The sequence below is a fragment of the Magnolia sinica genome, chromosome 6 (genome assembly GCF_029962835.1).
Source record: "Magnolia sinica isolate HGM2019 chromosome 6, MsV1, whole genome shotgun sequence".
NCBI lineage: Eukaryota > Viridiplantae > Streptophyta > Magnoliopsida > Magnoliales > Magnoliaceae > Magnolia > Magnolia sinica.
This window is the reverse complement of record NC_080578.1, coordinates 2,073,587-2,097,267: the sequence shown is the minus strand read 5'-3', so window position 1 is coordinate 2,097,267 and position 23,681 is coordinate 2,073,587. Positions and strand designations below refer to the sequence as shown.

General features: G+C 41.8%; 1 long non-coding RNA gene and 1 pseudogene across 4 annotated transcripts; both read left to right on the top strand.

Annotated features, from left to right (window-relative positions):
- The first annotated feature begins 756 nt into the window (after positions 1-756).
- On the top strand, positions 757-11,817 carry LOC131247918 (mechanosensitive ion channel protein 10-like; annotated as a pseudogene).
- A 7,394-nt stretch (positions 11,818-19,211) lies between these two features.
- Positions 19,212-22,625, top strand: LOC131247920 (uncharacterized). Of its 4 annotated transcripts, XR_009172088.1 has the most exons (6): positions 19,212-19,498; positions 19,608-19,770; positions 20,033-20,277; positions 21,782-22,175; positions 22,265-22,412; positions 22,522-22,625. It is a non-coding gene; the product is annotated as an uncharacterized LOC131247920 (long non-coding RNA). The 4 variants fall into 4 exon arrangements; XR_009172089.1 differs by lacking the exon at positions 21,782-22,175 and having other exon boundaries at positions 19,218-19,498; XR_009172087.1 differs by lacking the exons at positions 21,782-22,175; positions 22,265-22,412; positions 22,522-22,625 and having other exon boundaries at positions 19,217-19,509; positions 20,033-20,404.
- The last annotated feature ends 1,056 nt before the right edge of the window (positions 22,626-23,681 follow it).

Here is a 23,681-nt window from a genome sequence, read left to right as displayed (position 1 = left end):
ATCCGGGATGAGGCTTGATCTTGCGATGGCCGATCTGGTAAGGTGGTCCGCCCGACGCATGCCCGGAGTGCTGATGAGTCGTCCGAACCGACTCAATCTTTGTCGTCGGAACCGACTCAACCTTTGTCGTCCGAACCGACTCAACCTTTGTCTCGGTTTTGCGAATCATGCCTCGGGTTTGGCACATTCTTTGGTGACCCGAGGCATTAAGTCCGAATCTGCGGACTTATATTTTTTGTTCCCAACACTTACCATTGAAAACTTCATTGGGGCTATATAAGTTTTGGATCTACCTCATTTTTAGGCCCATGCCATAAAATGAGGTTACAAAACAAATGAACGGTTTAGATATAACACATGTGTTATTCTCAATAATTTCAAATGATGATTAGTATATCCATTCAATATACTACGGGATTACCAACAAAGCATGAAATTAATCTTATCCCATGGCAACATGGGACAATCTCTGCCATGGGTAATAATTATATTTTTTTAATCCCATCCCACCTAATCCCTTCCAATCCCAACGCCCGAACACGCCCTTAGGTCATGTATATACGTGAAGTTTTTAATGGTCGACATTCATTTGGCACTGTTTCCTGTAATGTGGTCCGTTTTAGATTTGGATGTACTTCATTCTTGGTCTCATGAACAGTTTGAATACGAAACACATACATTCTGGTGAGTGTCACTGAGCACCGACCATCAGCCATTGCCCATCCGTTTCCCTCTCTTATTTATAATTCCATAATCTCGAGAAACGAAAAACAGCTTTTTCCCGTGTTTCTCTCACTACTCTATCCGTATAACTCGTTCTCTCTTCCGCACCACAATCTCGACAGAGAAAATGGAACAACCACAGAAACAGAAATCCATCCCTTCTGATCAAGTCGTTCTCACCGTAGACTCCCCAAACTCCATACGCAAACAGTCTGTAAAGAAATCCCCAGACCCAGCCTCTGAAGAAAACCCCCAAAATCCTACAACCATCACCCGCACCCTCCATCGCCTCCCCAGCCACTCCAAACCCCGTGCCCGCTTCGGCGAGCTCAACGACCCCCTTCCTCTCAAACCAGGCGTCGACTCCGAAGACCACTACTCCGAATCCTTCGAAGAGTTGATCAAAGAAGAAGAGCATGATGCAAACGACACGGACGGCAGCAAAAAGAACAAGATCAACGTCCGGGCCATTGCTGAGTGTTTCGCCTTCATCGTCATCACGGCCTGCCTTGTCTCCAGCCTCTCTGTCCCTTCCCTCTGCCACCGGATCCTCTGGGGGCTTGAGCTCTGGAAATGGTGCCTCACGGTTCTCGTCATCTTCTGCGGCTGCCTCGTCTCCAGCTGGTTCGTCCGCTTCTCTGTCTACCTCATCGAGCGCAACTTCATGCTCCGTGAGAAGGTACTCTACTTCGTATACGGCCTGAGGAGGGGAGTGCAGATCTGTGTCTGGCTTGCCCTCGTTCTGCTAGCATGGACTCTGATTTTCGATCACGATGAACGAGTCTCGAGCCACTCTCACAAGATCCTGAACAAGGTCACACGCGTTCTTATAGCATCTCTGGTGGGGTCCATCATATGGCTGGTGAAGATCGTGCTCGTAAAAATGCTAGCGTCGTCGTTCCACGTCGCGAACTACTTTGATCGGATGAAGGAGAGTGTCTTCCACCAGTACATATTGGAGACGCTGTCCGGAGAGCCGCTTGCTGAGTTGTCACGGTCGCCGAGCCAGAGGAAATCGATGCGCCGGTCGAAGACGCTGCCGGCCCGGCTCTCGATGCGGAAGGACGGAATGGGGATCGACATGGAGCAGCTGAGGAAGCTGAGCCGGGGGAGTCCATCGACGTGGGGCGTGAAGCGGCTAATGAGCCACGTGATGTCGACGGGGCTGTCCACGATCTCGAAGACCGTGGATGAGACGCTGGAGGATGTCAAGCAGAAGGAGGGCGAGATCTCTAGCGAGTGTGAGGCGAGGAGGAAGGCTAAGCAAATCTTCCGACACGTCGCCAAGGACGGCGCCGAGTAAGTGAGAAAACCGACTTCTTTTCGTAAGCGTCTTGCCTACTGACTAAACTCTATGGGCCCACCGTGGATGTGTCTTATCCACGCCGTCCATCCGTGTTTTCAGATCATTTCAGGGCATGGCCCAGATTTAAAGCATATTCAAATCTTGAGTGGTTGCACCTCTCATGAAAGAGTGGGGATAATGAAGTCCAACGTTGAAACCTTCCTAAAGCCCACAGTGATGTCTCGTTGTCATCCAACCTGTTCATGGGATCAAACAATCAATGGATTGATGAAGGTAAAACACAAATGTCAGCTTATTCTGAAACTTCTGTGCTCTTAAAAGTTTTCAACGGTTGACGTTCAATTCCCTCTTTTCTGTTGTATGGTCCACTTGAGACTTGGATATGCTTCATTTCTGGGCTCATGCCCTGAAACGAGCTGGAAAAACAGATGAACGGTGTGGATAAGCGCAGCGCACTGGGTTACTCAGTACGCAATCCGCTCCTGTCCTTTTCCACCCGTAGGAACCCTCGTGCGTGTTAATCTGGCGGAGTCATGGACGGGGGATTGGCTGGTGTAACACACACCACCGATGTGGCTGGTGTGTTGACGTCACCAAATTTTGTAGGTCTATCCTAAGGTATGAGGTATGAGTTATATCCAGACCATCCGTCCACTTGGTGAACTCAACCTGACGCTTGAGCTGAAAAATACAACAGATCCAAAAATGAAGTGGACCGCACTGTAAAAAGCAGTGGGAGATTGAACGCCTACCATTGGATCTCTTTTAGAGCCTGTTTGGCCGGACTGATCCCACGTTATTAGGAGGGATGGGATCACGATATCCCGGGATACGCATGACGAGCCAAACAGACCCAGTAAACTTGTCCCGGAATATAAGCAATTCCATGGATCTTGAAACAATCCACTTACATCACCATCATTACCGTAAAATTGATCTCATGCTTTGGTTGGACGGATTAGAAGGTAAAATCTCAGGATATGTCGGGGTGCCAAACAGAGCCAGCGAACTTGTTCCGGGACATAGCAATCCCATGGATCTTAATACCTTAAAATTCATCCCATCCCTCGTAATTCCATGGGATTCGCCCGGCCAAACAAGCCCTTAGGGTCACGGACATTTTGAATCAATATGATATTTGTTTTTTCTCTTTATATAGGTCTTTGTGGCCTTATGAGCAGATTTGATGAAAAGTAAGTGGTATGGCAAGCCTTACTAATGTTTTAATGATGAGAATCATTATCCTGTGCTATTAGTGGTGTGGTCCACTTGAGTCTTGCGTAGTACTCATGTTTTGGACAAGATTTAAAATGATTTTGCCAAATGGATGAACGGTGTATAAATGATAGATACATCATTGTGGGCTCATATAACTTTGATATCCTTGAACCATTCGTATGACTTGGAGAAAGAGGAGCGTCGACATGTGCCCACACCAGCTAGGTTGGCGGTGTGGTATACCAGCCAATCCGCTTCCTACCGACGCTCAGAAATTATACACGTCATACATTGAATGTATTTGTGCCGATCTCAAGTACAATTGACTATTGATTGTGGCAGCAGCGGACGTGTCATAAATCGGATGCAGTTGTGCCCGTTCTCACGTATAAGTGACTATTGATTGTGGCAACATACCTACTATTGTCGTTTTGTGAAAAAAATCTCATGGATGCGTCTAAATCCACAGTCGGCTAGACCCTGACCTGTACGGCCCCTCCTGCGAAAGTCAGAATTCATCTCTCCGTGAAATAATAACATGAGGTAATAGGTCGAGGGATATGTGCTGCGTAACTTTTACCATTGGGGTACCTTTCACCTTCACGGGTCTCTATGTTTTTTTGTTCTTTATGGAGACCTTATAAACAGATTTGATGGAAAGTAAAAGGTACGGTGAGTCCTACAGTGAGAATCATTGGCCCCTGCTACTTGTGGTGTGGTCCACTTGAGTCTTGTATGGTACTATTTTTTGGGGTAAGATTTAAAATGATCTCGCCAAATAGCTGAACAGTGTAGATATGATAAATACATCATTGCGGGCTCGTGTAACTTTGATCTCCTTGGACCATTGGTACAACTTGGAGCTGGAGGAGTGCCGGTGCGCTCGTCTTGGCACGACACGTGCCTACACCCGCTAAGTTGGTGGTGTGTGGTACACCAGCCAATCCACTTCTCGATACACTGACGCTCAGTAATAGAATACGTATATTGAAAGTATCTGTGCCCATTCTCACGTACAATCGACTATTGATATTGCGGCAGCGTACCTACCACTGCCAATATGTGAAAAAAAGTCTCATAGAGACGGTTGGCTAGATTTACTCTTCTTTGATCCTTGAGCACCTGTGTAGGAAACGACAAAGGAGACCCTCGCTTATACAAGGGCCCTCCAATGCTAGAGTCAGGAATCCAGGTCCCCGTAAAATAATACCATGAAGTAATAAGTTCAAGGATATGTATTATTACGTACCTTTTACCATTAGGGGGGTCTCTATTTATAAGAGAGGGAAGATCACACTGTTGGAGGATTTTGTGCAGTTTCATTAGATATGGATTAAGCTGGAAACCCTAAGGGATCAAGATCTTCCTATGATCCTTGGGATTCTGATCTTATCCCCCGGTATCTTCAGAGGAGATCTCGGGCCTTTCCATTAGGCAAGATCAGTTGTCGGTTGGGGACCGATCAACTTGGCCAACCTATAATATAGGTCAGGTGGAGGAAGCGGAGGCTCCCTAGAGATGAGTATACCAAGCTACTTGAAGGTTAGAGATCTCAATGATAGTTGATTCCAGTGATTCTGAAGTTCGTCAAAGATTAGGCCGACCTATGTTCGCCGACTTGTAGTTGACCTATGGTTGTGTTGGCCTATAGCCGACATATGGTTGATCAATGCAGCCACTTATTTTCTGATCTAAGAGGACCCTGCGATCCTTGTCGAGCTTGAGCTACTAATCTTGGTTGGTGGTTAGTTCGATCCTATGTGATGAGCTGTTCAATTCTTTCCCTAACAGTACATTGTGTATACAAGTTTTACTTAGTTTTAAGCATCTCTATAAAATTGCTTATGTAACGGGACATATTACAGTCAATTAGTCAAATAGAACCGTCCAAATTAGGCTGCTCAGTACAACTTAAGCTTATTAGATTTCCATGAATCTGAATTGTGGGCTATTTATTGGACAGTAAAAAATAAAAAGTATTGGACAGTCTTATTTTCGCAAAAAAGTTTCTAAGAATCAGAAATTATGATTGTTCAACCAATTTTATAAAGGGGTTGGGAGTCGGAGACTGATCTGCACAATCCAAGTTGTTTATTTGACTTAATATATGCCACTTGCACAAATACTTTCAGAGTCTGTGTATCAAGCGACGTATGCAACCAGAGTATCATATGATACACCTTGGACTTGTTGACTAGTTTTCCGATTGCCGTGGCTTGAATCTCGCCCACTAGGCTAACATGCTGAGATGGTCTTATGTTTTGAACAGTGTATTTTACCTTTCCTACCACACATGAGCTATTATACTAGATCATGCTTCATTGATCATCTTAATCCTTCACTTTTAGGGTTTAATTTGAGCCATTGAAAACTTTCTTTCTATTCTTCCAAATTGATCTACATATAACGAGGTCATTATAATCCATTAATAGCAACTTTAATAGGGTGGCTTGCTACGGCATATATATATATATATATATATATATATATATATATATATATATATATGTGTGTGTGTGTGTGTGTGTGTGTGTGTGTGTGTGTGTGTGTGTAAAAAGTCAATTCCCATTATTGGACCACTCATCATGTGGCCCCAGTGGTAGTAGACACTCCTGACAACGAGTCAGCGAAAGTGGCAAAACCAAATCTTATTCCTTCTTTTGGAAAGAATACCGAATCAAAATGAATACCAGAATATCTACTCTTTAGAGTACAAAGCATCTGAACCGTACATCTAGTGAGCTGATAGATAAATTGGATCACTCAATACGAATGTTTTTTTTTTTCTTCCATACTGGGTCATCTTATAAATGGCAGTCCCGAATGGTTTGCATTTGTTTCTGCCTGGACTTACTCATCTGAGCTGTCGGATTCGTGATGTGGACTAATAGGCCACAGCGACGTGGATTGGGTACAGCCACCGCGTGATGTTGGCAGAGTCATAGCGCTGCATGATTTTATTGGACTGTCACGGACAGAAATGCCCCAATAGCATGTTTAAAAGTTTTACCGTTCAAGTACATGCTATACCAATTCAATTTTGGCCGTGAATTGATATCCAATCAAATCCCATCCGCCAACTTTCACTAATGTTGATATAGGCAGGCAGGCACCCAATCTCCTCCCACGCCACAGCCACAAAAGGCACTGGATTTACAACCATATCACAAGGTGATGGAGCCTACTCCAGAAAAGGGTAGTTGGCTACAGATTAGGGACAGGATTGGGTCGGACAGGGACCCTGAGGGGCCACCGTGATGTGTAGGTTTTATCCATGCCGTCCATTTATTTTACCATACAATTTTAGGATACCAGACATAAACTGAGGCAATTCCAAGGCTCAACGGCACCACACGGTGGGATTAAACAACTAACGTTTGAAACTTTTTACGGGCCATGGAAGTTTTGGATCAATTTGATATTTGTGTTTACCCTTCGTCCAGGTCTATCTGACCTTATGAACAGGTTGGATGGTAATTAAGCATCATGCTGGGCCTAGGAAGGTTTCAACAGTGCTTCCTTTGGCGTGGACCACTTGAGCCTTGGATTTGCCTCATTTTCAAGCTTATATCATAAAATAATATAGATAAATAGACAGACGGTGTGGATGAAACCTATACATCATGTTGGACCCTGAAGGCCCCTGTCCCTTCCTAGCTAGGGAAGGGCAGGGTAGTATCCAGTCGGTGTCTGCCGATTGCTCACCCCCTCAAGGGTGGTGTGGTGATGTGGTGAAATTTGATTATGCGTTGTCTTCGATGGTCCAATCCATTTTTCAAGTTTTTTCGGCCCACCACGTACTTGGTCATCTCTAACACAAAATCTCGAAAGGTCACCACACCACCGATGTTACTGTTGAGGGCCTCACTACCTAATCCATGTCTGGGGATGTCATGTATTATGCTAGCTGAAGTGGATTGAGAGGCTTCCCATAATGTAGGGCCTACCATTACATGTGTTTTATATCCATGTTTTATATCTACGAGCTCAAGTAGTTCAAGTGGACCACACCACAGGAAATAGTGTAGGTGATATACTCATTGTTGAAACATTCCTAGGGCTCACAGTAATGTCTATTTTCCATCCAATTTGAAGGTAATAAAGACTGAAGGGAAAACACAAATCTCAACTGCCCTCAAGAAGTTTTTAATAGTGGGCATTCAATCAGCACAGTTTCCAATGATGTGGTCCACCTGAACTTTTTATTTGCTTCCTTTTTTGGGTTCGTGCCCTAAGATGATCTGTCAAAAATGGATGGACGCTATGGATAAAGCATATACATCACTGTAGATGCCACAGTGCCCAACACCACCCAATCCACTTACCATATTATACAGATTGGGTACTGTCCCTCCCTTTACCAAGCTAGCCAGAGGCATGATGGTGTGGGATGTGATTGGACAGCATATCGCAAACACAAATGATGCTCATGCAAAGCATGTTTGGAAGTTGTCTGATAGAGTTAAGTAAGGATGAGCTTGGTAGGAGTGGTAGTACCTAGTTCAAGCAGGCAAAAATGATATATTATAGGTAGCCATTTAGAAATAATACACGGGGCATTAAATCGAATTTAACCAACCAAACTGCTGAACCCCCCTGTGGGAGAGTCAGTGATTAGAATGTGATTGTTAGAACGATCTTGACCTTGATTGATGGACACTTGTTTAGAACGATCTTGACCTTGATTGATGGACACTTGTTTGTTGAAATAGGGCAATTGTATATTTTTCATTTATAGCAGTCTAATAAATGTCCACGGTTCAGATAATCAAACAAGCATACTTCTCGGTTCATGATATTTAAACCGAGGGACATTTGGACAGTTTAATTTGACTTACTGCTGTGCCATGGATGCAATTCTTTTTGTAATTTCTAAGTGCCTACAAATCATCTCTCTCTGCCACATTACCTAGCTAATCTAATTTGATCCAACGGCTCAGATCTTGTCTTCGGTGTCCTTTGGGTCATTTCTTCTTTACATCACTTTCAATACATGGATCTATCATGGGCGCAGCATATCAACGGTTTGGATTACTGAACAATTTCAACAAAAAATGATAAATAAAAATCATGAAATACTTGCGGACGGTAATTTTTTGTTGACAGTTGAGAAAGTGGCAATCATGGTTCTATGATCCAAACATGTTATGGGCCTCTCCGTGGATGGGCCACGCATGCCAGGTTGGTGAAATTTGACATCCTTCAACAACATGAGAAGGTTAAAATGCCCAATAAATCAATGGTTTGAGTGGCATGAGTTTTAATAAAGTTTTATATACAGGTGCATCGAAGAGGATGATCTGTTGAAATTCTTGAAGAACGAAGAGGTTCAGACCATATTAACTTTCTTCCAAGGAGCCGGAAAGATCGGAAAGTCAGCTTTCGAGGAATGGGTGGTAAGCCTTCTTCATTGTGGCCCATGCTTATCAGCTTTCAGAAAGATGTCACAACCTTCAAATTTTTATTAGGGGTGGCAATGGGATGGGCGAGTTGCCCAGCTCGACCAGCCCTACCCGGCTTTGGACCGGGCTCGAACCTGTTAACTTCGCCCGTTGACTGGAGCTCCGTCCTAGCATGTATAGCCCAATCATTTTTCGGACCATGTTGAGCTTAAGTGATGTAGAGCCGGTCGCGGACAGTTTCATGGCCAAGATGGATCAGAAAAGGCCTGGTCAACAACATAAGTGATCCATACTGTCAAACTTTAGATTGGGCGTATCTCGCAATCTGGAATGAGTTATCTGACGTAAATATATGATTTTGGGGTAGAATGAGCTACTTTAGCCACCCAACCCTGCTACGCCGGGTTGCGCAAGCCGGATTTGTGAAATACCACCGGATCGACGGTCATTTCCTATTTCAATTCTGTTTTTACTATAAGTAGTAAATTTTAGTTTGATTATAATTCTTCATCCGTTGGCCTTTAGGAGTTACGCCCAATGTGAAAAGAGCTTAGAAAAATTTGGAGAACTACTTGGTGAAGCCAAATAGGACACTTAACATTGCACAATAGTAGACATCACAACTGTCTATAAATAGTAAGTTTACTATTTTTAGTAAGTTGCAAATTATAGGAGTTTTATTTATAGTTTGCTTCTGATTTCTCTCCCATTGCTGGGTATCCCTATTTAAAGGGTTGTGAACTCGTTTATTTCATTCATCAATCAAATTTCGAATTTATTAGAATTTATTTCTATTTTCTTGTTTTCTTTCCTCGTGGATTCGAGAAGTTTCTATGAGGAGTTTACAAAAGCTCCGTGATTTCAGAGTAGTTATCCTTGAGGAAGATGGTGATCGACCTCATCACGTTCATCCATGCATCATTAAGTCTTTTACCCTGGCTTCACCCAACTTCGCGTGCAGATGTCTTATGTCAGACAAATATAGCACCCAACGTGTATAGTTTTGGACATTCATAGAATCGAGCTTAGTGAGTGAACTTTTCCTTGGTCAGGGAACACTGCTGGGTCCATTATTCAGGTTGGACCATGTTTTTAGATAGTGGTTGTAGAGTAAAACTTGGGTGTGAACCAGTCCCTTTCATCTGTTTTGGGTCCATTTTGGTCCAGTGTCACATTTCATCGCCCAAAAGACCATTTCCATGCTAGTATCTTGAACAGATTTTCTTTGTTGCAGGTGCAAGCTTATAAAGAACGTAAAGCTCTAGCTCATGCCTTGAACGACACCCATACAGCAGTGCAGCAGCTACACAAGCTAGCAAGTGCGGTTGTGATCGTGATCATAATCGTGGTATCTCTGCTGGTGATGGGAGTCGCGACTACCAAAGTCATATTCGTCATCACTTCCCAATTGCTGCTCGTAGTATTCATGTTTGGGAACACCTGCAAGACCATCTTTGAAGCCATAATCTTCGTCTTTGTCATGCACCCTTTTGATGTTGGTGATCGTTGTGTCATCGATGGTGTCCAGGTGAGTTTTCATGGAGCTCTTGCATGATATTAATGCAGTAACCAACTCTTGGAATTTTGATACAATCAGTCCAAAATGACAAAATTACACTATAATTTCCAGGAAATTAATTAGTAAAATAAGGTATTAATTTGAGATTTTCTCTTTGCATTACTAAACGCACTCAATATTCCATGGAAGGTCCAAAAGTTTCTACTCAAAACTCAAACCTTGTTGAGTCAAGTTCAACTGAGTCTTGTGAGGCCTTTCCAGGAACACAGTAACTCGATTTACTATCCAAATTAGCTCATTAACTCAGTTTTCTAGGTCACTACAAGACCAAAATGCTTCGTGTAAAAGCAGACGCATTCATCACATGAGCTTGAACTTGGACCGAGTTAACTGTGATATTGCATTCTTACCTAGTTGCCGATGAGTTTAAATACAATTAGTTCTCTAAACTTAAGAAAATAATACACCATGAAAGGTATAATGCATTTAAATTATAATCATAAATAATGTTCCGAACGCCATTTAATAGGATAATAAATTAAGTATAATAGATTATTTTTGTAATTTGTAATGAGGTTCGTAAAGATCCGCTGAAGTGAGCCATACCTATGGCATTTTGCAATTTAATTACAGGTAATTAATATTGATCAAGGAATATATTTTCTTTCTTGTATCAATGAAAGTTGCAGTAACATTCAAGATGATTTTGTGCAGATGGTGGTTGATGAGATGAAACATTTTGACGACGATATTCCTCCGTTTTGACAACGAGAAGATTTACTACCCCAACGCAGTGCTGATCAAAAAGGTCATCAGTAATTTCAATAGAAGCCCTGAAATGGGCGACAACATTGAATTCTCAATAGATGTTTCGACTCCAGAGAACATCTTCAATGACATGAAGAATGAAATTCGAGAGTAAGAAGCTATCAGCTCCATGGGCACCAGTCTGTGGGCCCACTAGAATGGAACTCAGTGATTGGAAACTTTCATCTGCTGGGCCTCTCATGGATGGCCACAGTGCAAACAATACTCATTCAATTAGCTAGGACTCGTGCATTTAGAATGTGAACAGATGGGCTCTACCATTTTAAACCATTTCTGTGAAGTCCAACGGATGAAAATTTCTTATAATGGACTAGTGGCCCGGGGGAGATCATCACTCATCCCCATTTCATTTAGTGTTTTTGTAGCTAATCTGGACAGTTGATGACATGGGTAGAAATCTGGTTGTGGATGTAGATACATAGAGAACAATTCCAATCACTGGCAACCAAAGCATTCGGTGGTGATTAACGAGATTGAAGAGGTGAATAAGATGAAGATAACACTATACGTTAAGCACTGGATCAACTTCCAGGACTTTATGGAACGGAACAACCGACGGTCAGAACTCCTCTTCGAACTAAAGAGAATCTTCGAACGCCTTGGCATCAAATACCACCTTCTCCCTCAACAGATCCATCTCACTCAATTCAACCATGGCCACTGAGAGGATCCAGGTGTCATGATCACGCTGATGCTGAACTGGACCATGATATCATATTTACCCACTATGGAAGATGTCAGGACGATCTCTATCGATCTGCTGATGATGTAATGGTGCTTTGGCTTTTAATGGAAAGTATGTGTGGCGTTTGTTATTCCAACTAGTCCCACACGGTGGATAGAACACCTGAGTTGTGTGGTGCCCACCGTCTAGTGCATGTGACATCCACTTCATCCCTACTCATCATGTGTCTTTGAAAAATCCTGATACAAAACTCAGGTGAGCCACACCACAAGGGAAAATTTATTATCATGAGCGAAGTGGCTCTCCTGAATTTTGGATCAGGCTCGGCTTTAGAGAGTTTGTTCATCCTGGAGAGATGCACCTGATGAACAGGTTGGATGGAATATATATGTCAAGGCAGACCCCCAGATGGCATCACCTCCCTCGTTTTACCTTGTTGGGGTCCACCTGAATTGTAGATCAGGCTGTTATTTGTTTCCAAGTCCTAAAATCGAGGGATGCAGCTGATGAACAGAGTGGATTTTATATGCAAAACATGTACTACTAGAGGTGTTGTATTCAGGTTCCTTCCCCTGCCCTCTCTCTGGGTTTAGTGATCCGGACATGATCTGATGAAGTCCTGGACGGTGGATGCCTAAAAAATCTTTAAATTTGGAAGATCTTAATGCTTCAATCAGCAGCCGACCAAGAAACGGAAATAGAGTACAATAATCTTATGGTAAAAGGGGCATATATTTTACGGCTAGCAGGGGGTGTCAACGGACAGGGTTGGCAAGTTCTATCCATGCATCGGTTGAACCAAAGCCAAACTTGACCTGAGCTCGTTACGGACCAGAAAAGTCCAGCCCAAGTCTGACTTGGAACTTTTATATTGGGCTTTGCCCAAGCCTGGACAAGCAGATAGAAAATAATTTGTAAATTAAAGGGACACACTTTTGGTTGTTTAAGGGGCCTACCGTAATATGTACGTGAGATCTATTCACCATTAGATGTGTTATCTTATGGTATGCCAAAAGCGAAAAAATGAGGCTTGTTATTTATGTGGGCACACCAAAGGAAACAATTGTGAGAGAGAACCCAATATCTAAATAAAGAAGCCAAAAATAAGGCCTATTCATGATTCAGGTGGGCCACACCAAAGAAAACAGTTTGGATGGTAAGCCTTTCCCTTTGTATTGTTTCCCACTGTGTGGCCCACTTGAATTACCAATAGGGTTGATTTTTGGGCCATGGACCTAATATGATGTGACACACATTAATGCCAACGTGGAGACCACCCAAGCCTTTTCAAACTATACCTGAAATAAACCCTCCCCTTGTGATGCTTGAGATGTTAATGGAAAATAACTCTCCGTGGAACATCATCTTTTATTTGTAAGGAGGCCCACCTTGATGTGTACTTGAGATCCACTGTGACTATTAGATGTATAGTCCTACGTAAGGGCCAGGGCCAAAAACCCAGTCAAGTAGGCACGCCAAAGGAAACAACTTATAGGGCCTACCATGGTGATTATATGAAAGCCACTCCAACAATTAGATATCACACTAAAACTTAGGCCTGGGTCCAAACATCAACTCCATCTGCTATTTAGGTGGGCCATACAAAGAGACATTTTGAAGGGTGAGCGTTATCCTATACAATATTTTCAATCCCGTGGTCCATTTGAAACACAGATGGCCACTGTTTTTGGTCCCTAGACTAGCATGGGTGACACATCTGGTGGTCATGGTGGATTTCACATGAAAACCATGGTGGGGCCCGCCCGATTTGAGGTCGATTGCGTAGCATAGTCAATAATATGTTGATGTGGCAAAGCTTTATGGGCCCCACCCTGATGTGTGTTGTATCCCCACCCTCTACCAATTTTGCTGATTAGGGTATGAGCCTAAAAATCAAGTGAACCACACCACAGAAAGTAGTAGGGTCTAGGACACCCTTCTTATGGCTCACCATGATGTTAATTTTCCATCTAACCCGTTGGTAAGTTCACACCGACATGACGAAGGGAAATTATAAATGTAAACTTGATCCAAAATGATGCAGGGAAGGACATGAGGTTGAGCACTATCTTCCTCAAGTGGATAACTATTCCGAATCCACGGAACTTCTCTGGACTCCTTACAGAGATTTCTCAAATCCACGAGGAAAGAAAGCAAGAAAATAAAAATAAATTCTAATAAATTTGAAATTGATTAATGAATAAAAAATGAGTTTACAACCCTTTAAATAGGGATACTAAGCAATGAGAAAGAAATCAGAATCAAACTACCACTAAAACTCATAGAATTTGCAATTTACTATTTATAGACGGTCGTGATGTCTACTAGTACGCAAGGTTTTCAGCCAAAAATAGTAAGTGTCTTATTTGGCTTCACCAAACTGTTCTAATTTTTCTAAGCTCTTTTCACGTTGGGCGCAACTCCTAAAGCCCAACAGATGAAGAGTTATAATCAAACTAAAACTTACTATTTATAGTAAAAACCGAATTAACATATAGAAACAACCGTCGATTTGGTGGTATTTCGCAAATCCATCTTGCGCAACCCAACATAGTGAGGTTTGTTGGCTAAAGTAGCTCGTTCTACCCTAAAATCATATATTTTACGTCTGATAACTCATTCCGATTGCGAGATACGCCTGATTTAAGGTCCGATGGTCCGGATCACTTCTGTCGTCGACCGGGCCTTTTCTGATCCATCTTGGCCATGTAACTGTCCGTGACCTTCTCTACATCAGTCTCCTCCACTTCAAAAGAACTCGTCCTTTAGTTTCGTCTTACTCTGGTTTATGATACTCGGCCAGGTCTGTGACATTGAAAGTCCGTGAGATCATCATGTCATATGGAAGATCAACAACATAAGCATTGTCATTAGGGGTGTACATCAGGCCAAACCGAGTCGAATTGGGCTGTACCCAGCTTGGCTCAGTCACCAGTCAAACCCAGCCCGAACCCGGCCCGGCCTGGTCACCGGGCCAACATGTCCAGCCCAAACTCGGCCTGGTCAACAATCGGGCGAGTTTGGGCCAAGTTCGGGCTAGTTTCAGGCCTACTCCATCTATAAAGGGACCCACGATTTGAACGGCCTGGATTGCTGTAAATCTATGACACCTGCGAGGTAGATGAATCACTGTAACTTCAAAGATGAGCGGTGAACTATCCCAGAAGTCAAGAGAGACAGATTAGAGAGGGAGAGAGAGATAGAAAGTTTTAGGGTTTAGGGTAGGGCGGTGTTCTCACTTCTTTGTCTCAAATGATTAAGGTAAGGATTTATATATATATATATATATATATATATATATATATAGGGAAAAGGTACTATGCGCTCGACCTCATGATAAGCTCCCGTGAGGTTGAGCTGTGTGGGCCCTACCATGATGCGTGTTGACCATCAACACCGTGCATTTGATGGGTCCCCTCTAAATTATGGGATATGCCAAAAATCAGCCGTATACGGAACTCAGGTGGGCCATACCATCTAAAATCATGTGAAGACACCATTAAAACATATAAAAGCACTTGGTGGGGCCCACTTGAGTTTTTAATTCTTCTGAAACTTGGTCTGAACCCTCATCTAAGTGGGACACACATAATGGATGGGCTGGATTTGCAAACCACATCTCGGTGGGCTCAAAAAACTGATTATGAATGTTTTAATGGTGCACGGCCCCTCCCCACTTCTGTATGTGGTGTGGCCCACACAAGTCACAGATTGACTTGATTTTTGAGACCTAGGCCCACGATGGAATGGTGCATCTCACTGATGGGGTAGATGTTTGAAACGCATCACGGTGGGGCCAACACAGCTCGACCTCATGGGACAGACTCGTGAGGTCGAGCGCATAGTACCTTTTCCCATATATATATATATATATATATATATATATATATATATATATATAAATGGTCGAGTCGGGCTAGGTCAAGTTGGGATTCGAACCGTCGGGCTGAACTGGGACCTGTTCGAACTTGGCCCGAACTCAGTTTCGAGCTGAAGAAATGGCCCGTCCCGGACCGAACTCAGTTCTGGGTCGGGCCGAGTCGAGCGAGTTAACCGGGCTAACCCGGTTCGTGTACAGCCCTAGTTGTCATTGATATTTCGGATCATTGGTACTAGTCCAATCTTTTTATTTTTCAACTTGTTGTACGTTCTGGTCGGTAATCTTTCTTTGTGCAGATGAACCATTACCTGGTTGCCCACCTTGAACACTTTTTATCATCGATGTTTGTCCGCTTGCTCCTTGTACTTTTCATTTGAGGCATGTAGCTTGGTCTGCACCTTCGCATGAATACCCATGATCTTGTCTGTTGTATGTTCTGCTGCAATGCTCATGCTTGGGAGTTTGGGCAAAGGGACCAAGTCAAGTGTGTGGCGAGGTACTCGTCCATAAATAACTTGGAACGAAGATTTTCTTGTTAAGCGGTTCACCATGTTGTTAAATGCAAACTCCATTTAGGACAATGTCAAATCCCACTGCTTCAGTTTTTCTCCCGAAATACATCGAAGGAGGTTTCCCAACGTGCGATTCACAACCTCAGTCTGTGGGTGGTAGGCACTGCTGAACTGAAGTCGTGTATCGAATCGAGTCTACAAAGCTCACCAAAAGTGACTAATGAACTTCATGTCACCATCATAAGTAATAGTCTTGGGAATCCCATGTTGCCGCACAACTTCTCTAAAGAACAGATTCGCCACGTGTGTTGCATCGAGAGTCTTCTTACATGGAATAAAGTGCGTCATCTTGAAGAAACGATCTACTACTACGAACAACGAATTCATACTGCATTGTGTTCGTGGGACACTAAGCACGGAGTCCATAGATAAATCCTCCCAATAGCCGTCAAGTACGGGTAACTTGGTGTAGAGGCCTGTATTATGAGATTGCCCATTGAAAATTTAACAAATATAACAACGTTGGACTGCCTTTCCCACATCATGTACTAATTGCGGCCAGTAATACCGCTCTTCCACAAGAGCTCGTGTCTTGTCTCGCCCAAGGTGTCCACTGAAGCCACCTCTATGTAGCTCTTGAATTATCTGTTTCCTTAATGAACTTTTGGGGATGCATAGTCGATTCCCCTTGAAAAGGAACCCGTCTTGCATATGTAAGTCGCCAGGGTGACCTTCTTGACATCTAACCCATGCGTCCTTGAAGTCGTTGTCGTCGGCATATATGTCCTTGAGGCATTCGAACCCGACAACTTCATTACTCATAGTGACTAACAAAGTTACACGGCGACTCAGGGCATTGGCTACTTTGTTATGTTAGCCAGACTTATGTTTTAGCACGAACGTGAATTCCTGCAAAAATGAGATCCATCTACCATGCACGCGGTTAATGTTAGCTTGGCTATTAATGAATTTGAGAGCGTGATGGTCCATGTAAAGTATGAATTCCCTTTGAATCAAATAATGTCGCTAGTATTGCAATGTCTGGTCTACTGCGTATAATTCGATCTCATATGTAGACCACTTCTTTCGTGTATCGTTAAATTTCTCAATGTAGAAGGCTACCGGCATACCTTCTTGAGACAAAACTCTCCCAATCCCGACATATGAGGCATCCCATTCGACTTCAAATAGTTTGTCGAAGTTGGAAAGTACAAGAACCGAGTCGTGGATAACCTGCGCCTAATTTCGGCAAAGCTCATGTCGGCTTTGTCAGTCCACTGAAACTGTCATTTCTTCATGCAATCTGTGATTGGTGACATAATGGTATTGAAATTTTTCACGAACCGACGATAGAATGTCGTCAATTCATGAAAACTTCGCACTTCGTGAATATTTGTGGGAACCGGCCATTCTCTCATTGCCTTCACCTTCTCCTCATCCACCCGAATGCCCGTGGACGTTACGACAAAACCCAGAAATAATAGGCTATCAGTCATGAAGCTGCACTTTTTAAAATTAAGATACAGTTTACTTTTAATGAGTACTTGAAGGACCTTCTTAAGGTGTTCCATATGGGTGGTTTCGTCTTGACTGTATATCAAAATATCATCAAAATAAACTACAATGAATCGACCAATGAAAGGTTTAAGAACTTAGTTTATTAATCTTATGAATGTGTTAGGCGCGTTCAAAAGACCGAAGGGCATAACCATCCATTCATACAATCCTTCCTTGGTCTTAAAGACTGTTTTCCACTCATCACTCGACCATATTCAAATCTGATAGTAGCCGCTCCTTAGGTCCAATTTAGAGAATATTTTTGCGCCCTCCAGCATATCGTCCAATCGTGGTATAGGAAACCTGTATTTTATGGTGATTTTGTTGATGGCCCGGCAGTCGACATACATATGGTAACTCCCATCTTTCTTTGAAGTTAATAAAGCTGGTATGGCACATGGGCTCATGTTTTCTCGAATAAGACCCTTACGGATTAATTCCTCCACTTGCTCCTGCAAAATCTTACACTCATTCAGACTCATCCTATAGTGAGGACGATTAGGTAAATTAGACTCAGGAACAAAGTTGATATGGTGCTGAATATCCCGCATGGGAGGTAACCTATCGGGAAAGTCATCGAGCCAAATTTCTTTGAATTCATGTAACAGGGGCCTTAGTCTTTTAGGGATAATGGTAGGCTCGAGTTCTTCCCCTTTTACAATTAATGCATAAGTCTGTCCTATTTCTTTGGATTCTTCTATGAAGTCCCGTATGGTTAAGAGAAAACAGCCCTCTACTTTAGAAGTTTTAGGTGGTCCATCTAGATCCATAGGGGCCAATATGGTCTTTCGGCCGTCCTTGACGAAGATATATATATATATTATCTCACCCTTTATAAGTGGCGCCACGGTCAGATTATTAGGGTCGACCGAGTAATATGTGACATGCTTTCATATCAACCACATCACATACTACTTCATCCTTATAATGTTTGTTAATTGAAAAGGATATGGTTCACCATTTAGTTACCTTTGTCTCGCTGACCTTCTTAATCCAACCGATTGTATATGGGGAGGGATGACGCTTTCACTACCAAAAAATCAAGTAAAGGCTGCGGACTTTGAAGCTTTTGGCTACGGATATAAACCGTAGCTAATATGCTACAGATTTAATCCGTAGCTAAAGCCTACTTAATCCGTAGCTAAAACCACATCCCCACCAGGATCTTATTAGAGATGGATGGTGCTTAAGGGGCTCCATGAGGCCCGTTGGAATGTATGTGTTTTATCTAAGCCACCCATCAATTCTTATATATAATTTCAGTGGATGAGCCTAAAAACTAGGTAGATTGAATGTTTAAGTGGACCACACCATAAGAAATAATTAAAAATAAATATTTATCATTAATATGTTATGTGGTACGTTTACAGCTTCGATATGCATCCTTTTTTGAATCAATTGTTAAAATGATCTGTTAAAATGAATGGACGGAGTGGATAACTAACATACATTACGGTGGGCCCCATGAGTGCTAAAAGTAAGCACTGAAGGTGCCGTCCGTCACCCCCAAAACCCAAACCGTCCGCGCTAATCCTCCCGCGTGCACCCTTTCTCCTAAAGAAATCCCACGCGCCCATCTCCCAAAACCCAAACCCTCTCTCTTTCTCGCACTCAGCCTCTCCCTTTCCCCCGCCCTCTCTTCATCTCCCACGCTCCCTCACCCTCTCTCTCTCGCACTCAGCCTATCCCTTTCCCTCGCCCTCTCTCGATCTCTGTCTCTTGGCCCCATTCCCCTCTCTGTTTCCCAACCTCTCTCTCTCTCTCTCTCTATTTTTCTGCATGTCCTAAACAGCATCAGTGAGTAGCTCTAACCCTCTGAGTTCAACGAGTGGATCAGATACGAGGATTTCAACGAGGATGGTTGCCAAGTGAGCACCCAGTTCGATGCCTTAATCCTACATAGACAGTATCCTTTTTCTTCTTCTCCTTTTTTATTTTATAGGATTTGATGGGTTTTTTATGGATCTGTAATGGCAGCCGGTGGAGTTGTGGTGATGGTGATGGTGATGCCAAATGGAGAGGGTGGAAGCAGAGGTTTCGATGGGCTCGGCAGTTGTGTGCCGCAGAGTTGTGGCAGCTAGTTGAAGATGTGGTGATGGTGATTTGCTGTTGAATCTCAGTAGGCTCGAAGATGAGTAGGGTATGGGTAGATTGGGTTGTGGTGGATTGTTCCTCTTTCCTTTTCTTTTTCTTCTTGTAAGGAAAAAAATAAAAATAAAAAATTCCTCCTATATTTCATGCATGCTAACTGTTTGATGAAATGGCTCAACAAGGAATGTTTCATGTTGTTATTTTATTTACTGGATAAGGAGTGTCATAGTTGCTTACAGTGTAGATGCTTGGCATTGCATGCATCTATTCTTTTACTGATTTTCATTTATACTTTATTATGTTCTGTTCAGGTTCAACAACTCTGTATCCCCTGCCCATGTAGATGATGATGAAGAATCCATCTTTCATTAGACTTGTTTCTTTCAGGGTAGAGGTCAGTAGTATGAATAATGTTTGATGGTATCCACAATTACATCAATTCCAAAAAGAGCTCAAGCTAAGTTTATCTTATGTTTTGTCAAACTTGTTCTCATGTGACTACAAGGCTTATAGACGATAACTAAAACTTTGGGAAGTCATCATTGTAATATTACAGGTATTGCTATTTCCTGCTCCCAAGCAAGTTGTTAATTTTAATGTTTTTTTTTTTTCTCGCTTCAAGTGCTTCAAATGTGAGGAAATCGTTTCTTTAAATCTGAAGCATTTTCAATGTCTTTCAGCTATATTAGTTGTTTGCATAAGAATTACCATGATATGTTTTTGCGAGTTATGGTAAAATACTCCAAATTTTGCTAGTTGTCTGCATTGTTGCTCAGTCATTAGATGCAATCGCCAAAGGAAATGATTTTCTCAGTAGCAGATTGGGCTACGTTTAAAGACTTTATATGGGAGGGCGGGGCAGATCCAGTCTATCTGTTGCAGAGACTTAGGCTACAGATTTTTTGTTTGTTTGTTTAGAGTATCTGGATAATGCAGGGTGACGGGTAGTAGCTGGCGGAGGGTGAGTAGGAATTGTCTCCTTGCTATTGGTTGGCAAGGAGGCGTAGAAGCTGAAGTTTTCTGCATTTTGAGTGGCTACTTGGTATGCTCTAATTTTTTTCATTCCCCTTTCCAGTCTTCTATTTTCCGATATGATAGGTGAGGCCCGATGTTTTTTGTGGAGCCCACCCGAAAGTGTAGCTTGTACATCTTCGTTTCTTTTATCAAAGATTATGGGCATGGCCCTCTTGAAAAAAAAAAAAAAAAGGGTTGCTGCCATCACCTTAGTTGATGCAAAAAAATAAAAATAAAAAAAAAAAAAAAGAAGAAGAAGAAGAGGGGAAAACCTTGCTAGTGAACAAACTTTTTTATTTTCACGAAATCCGTCCCTCAATCGCACAACTTGCATTTGTTCTGTGTTCTTGCTCTAATCTGTCATGGCTATTGAAGGAGGTAATGTAACTTTGATTCTTTCTTTTGTATCGTGCATAGGTCTAAGATGGCTCTCCAACACTTAAATGGACCTAAACAATGTGAGCCATTGGATCTATAGGACACGATGGTATGGTTAGGTGGTTCCAACAGTTAAGATTGTCTAGTTGGTGTCCCTTTTTCTTCACCGGTTGATAGTAAATGGGCTTGGTCACTCCTGAAGTAGTTTGAGTTTGGTTTGCATGTAGCCTGAGCTGTTAGAGTTCTTTGATATTTAGGCCATGACCGTGAAAAACCTCAAGAAGTCACTCAGATGCCTATTAAATTCTTAAGTTGTAACGGGATATTACAGGTAATCTGATTGTGGGGCCCACAATTTGTCCAAAAAAAAAAAGATATGACCAAAACTCATAGATTCAAACTATAAGTCAGTCAAAGACATTTCAAAAACCATCTAACTAGTTGTTAGGTTCCTATATGTATCAAGCTTTCAGCTACTAAGTTGAGATGATGTGAGCAGTTCCCATTTCTATGCATCAGTAATATTTTCTTGCTTGAAACATCATCTTATATCAAATTGAACATAACCTTCTAATCAGTGAATTGTTTCTTTTGAGAGACCTGACTGAAACTTTTCTGATAGCTAGTGCCCTTCAAAAAGTCAACCGAATTTGAAATCAATGACACAGGGCTCCCCTGAAGAATTCATACACAGAAACCGAGAAGCCTTAGAAAGTGAATATGTAAGCTTTTAATCTTCATCACTGGATCGACCTATTATTTGGTTACAAACAGCGTGGAAGTTACCTGTTTTTGCACTGAGTGGAATTGCAACTGGCCCAAATTGTGCTTCTAAAACGTGGTTTCTTATCATGGTTTTGTATGTTTAATATATTCAGAAGATGTGGAAAATGGCTTAAGGAATGATTTCTTATCATGGTTAAGCACAAGAGAATTGATTCTTATAGAATGATTTCTTATCATGGTTAAGCATAAGAGAATTGATTCTTATATATTAATGCAGCAACTATGGATTAAAGGTGACACTACCTAATGCATCTGTCCATTGAAACGCTTCCTGCTGTAAGATTCATGGCAAAAGAGTTAACTTCATCTGTCAAATTCTTGTTATATTTTTCCCTCTTTTTTTATAAATTTTTTTTTTTTTACAGGTACTTCTCCTATGAACATTTCTATGCGATATACTGCAAATTTTGGGAGCTGGATATGGATCATGATTTATTGATTGATAAAGAGAATCTTATTAGATGTGGTAACCATGCTCTCACATACAGGATTGTTGACGGAATTTTTTCACAGGTTTGTATTTCTATTATGTGAACTATGCCAACATCCCTTTTCAGTACATTAAAATAATTTGAACAAACTATTATCTTTCGATACATTTCTGTTTTAATCTTTATCATAGATTCCAACAAACTATTCCAACATAGAGAGCTTCCACCCTAGGAGGTACGTTTGAACCCCATACATTAGAACAAGGCTAACTACTTGGATTTTGGTTATATAGCCAATAACACAAGTCCCAATCAAAATTCACTGAAGCCAAGGCTAAAAGCCTATTGGTCCTTCAACAAAACATTCCTAAAATACCTCAACTACTACAAATCAATTAGTAAAGTTAAAATGTTATTAAATATCCCATCCAAAGATCCAAACACTCTCAAAACTGTTTATCCACAACTGTATGGCTCTCTTTAGGGCTCTATGGTTGTACAAAAGCCCTACTTTTGCATATATTGTTTGTATTAACTCTAAAAATACCCAGCTAATTGGACTTGTTGCCCCCTAAGTCCAATTGCTCCGTTGTTTCATCCATCCAGTTGGCTTTGTTTGTCCCACAAGCAATTATGCCATTTGATGGACTGTTGATTGGATTGTGGACCCCATGGTCCAATTGGATGGGATTTTTGCCACAGGCCTTAATTGGCCAGCGTGTGGGGTCCATTGGTGGAACCTATTTGTTGATCCGTTTGTCTTGCATTGTTAAATCTATTTGTTGTATGAGTAAACTTTGATGTAGTAATTACTAATGCAACTTATGTTATTGTCATTATCTTTTTCAATGGTCTCATCATCTCTTTGATAGGCATCTTCAAAGTCTTAATAATTCATAAATGTTAACTTGGCATCTTCACACAGAATAATGGTTTGCATATTGTGGAAAAAAAATCGATATCACTAGCTAGTGAATAGCTACGTTGAAAGATTAACGTCTGCCTTAGACTTTGATAGTTGACACCTGAATTCACCTCAATCATGTGTGTCTTTCCAAATAAAATGGTTTGATTTATCTAGTTGTTGTTTTTTTTCTTTTTTTTTTTTTTGTGAACAATTTTATTAAGTCAATGTTGTTCTCTCTCTCTCTCTCTCTCTCTCTCTCTCTCTCTCTCTCTCTAAGGAAGCTGAGGAAGTTTGAGGTCCCTGAAGCTCCAAAATATATTTTCCTATCATTTGTCTAATGGGACATGCACCAATACACTCCGCTAGCACTCTTATGTAACCTGTCTTGTAACACCAGAAAAAATGTAATTTCTATCTCAAAATCTTCAAGCAAGTTTCATTTAT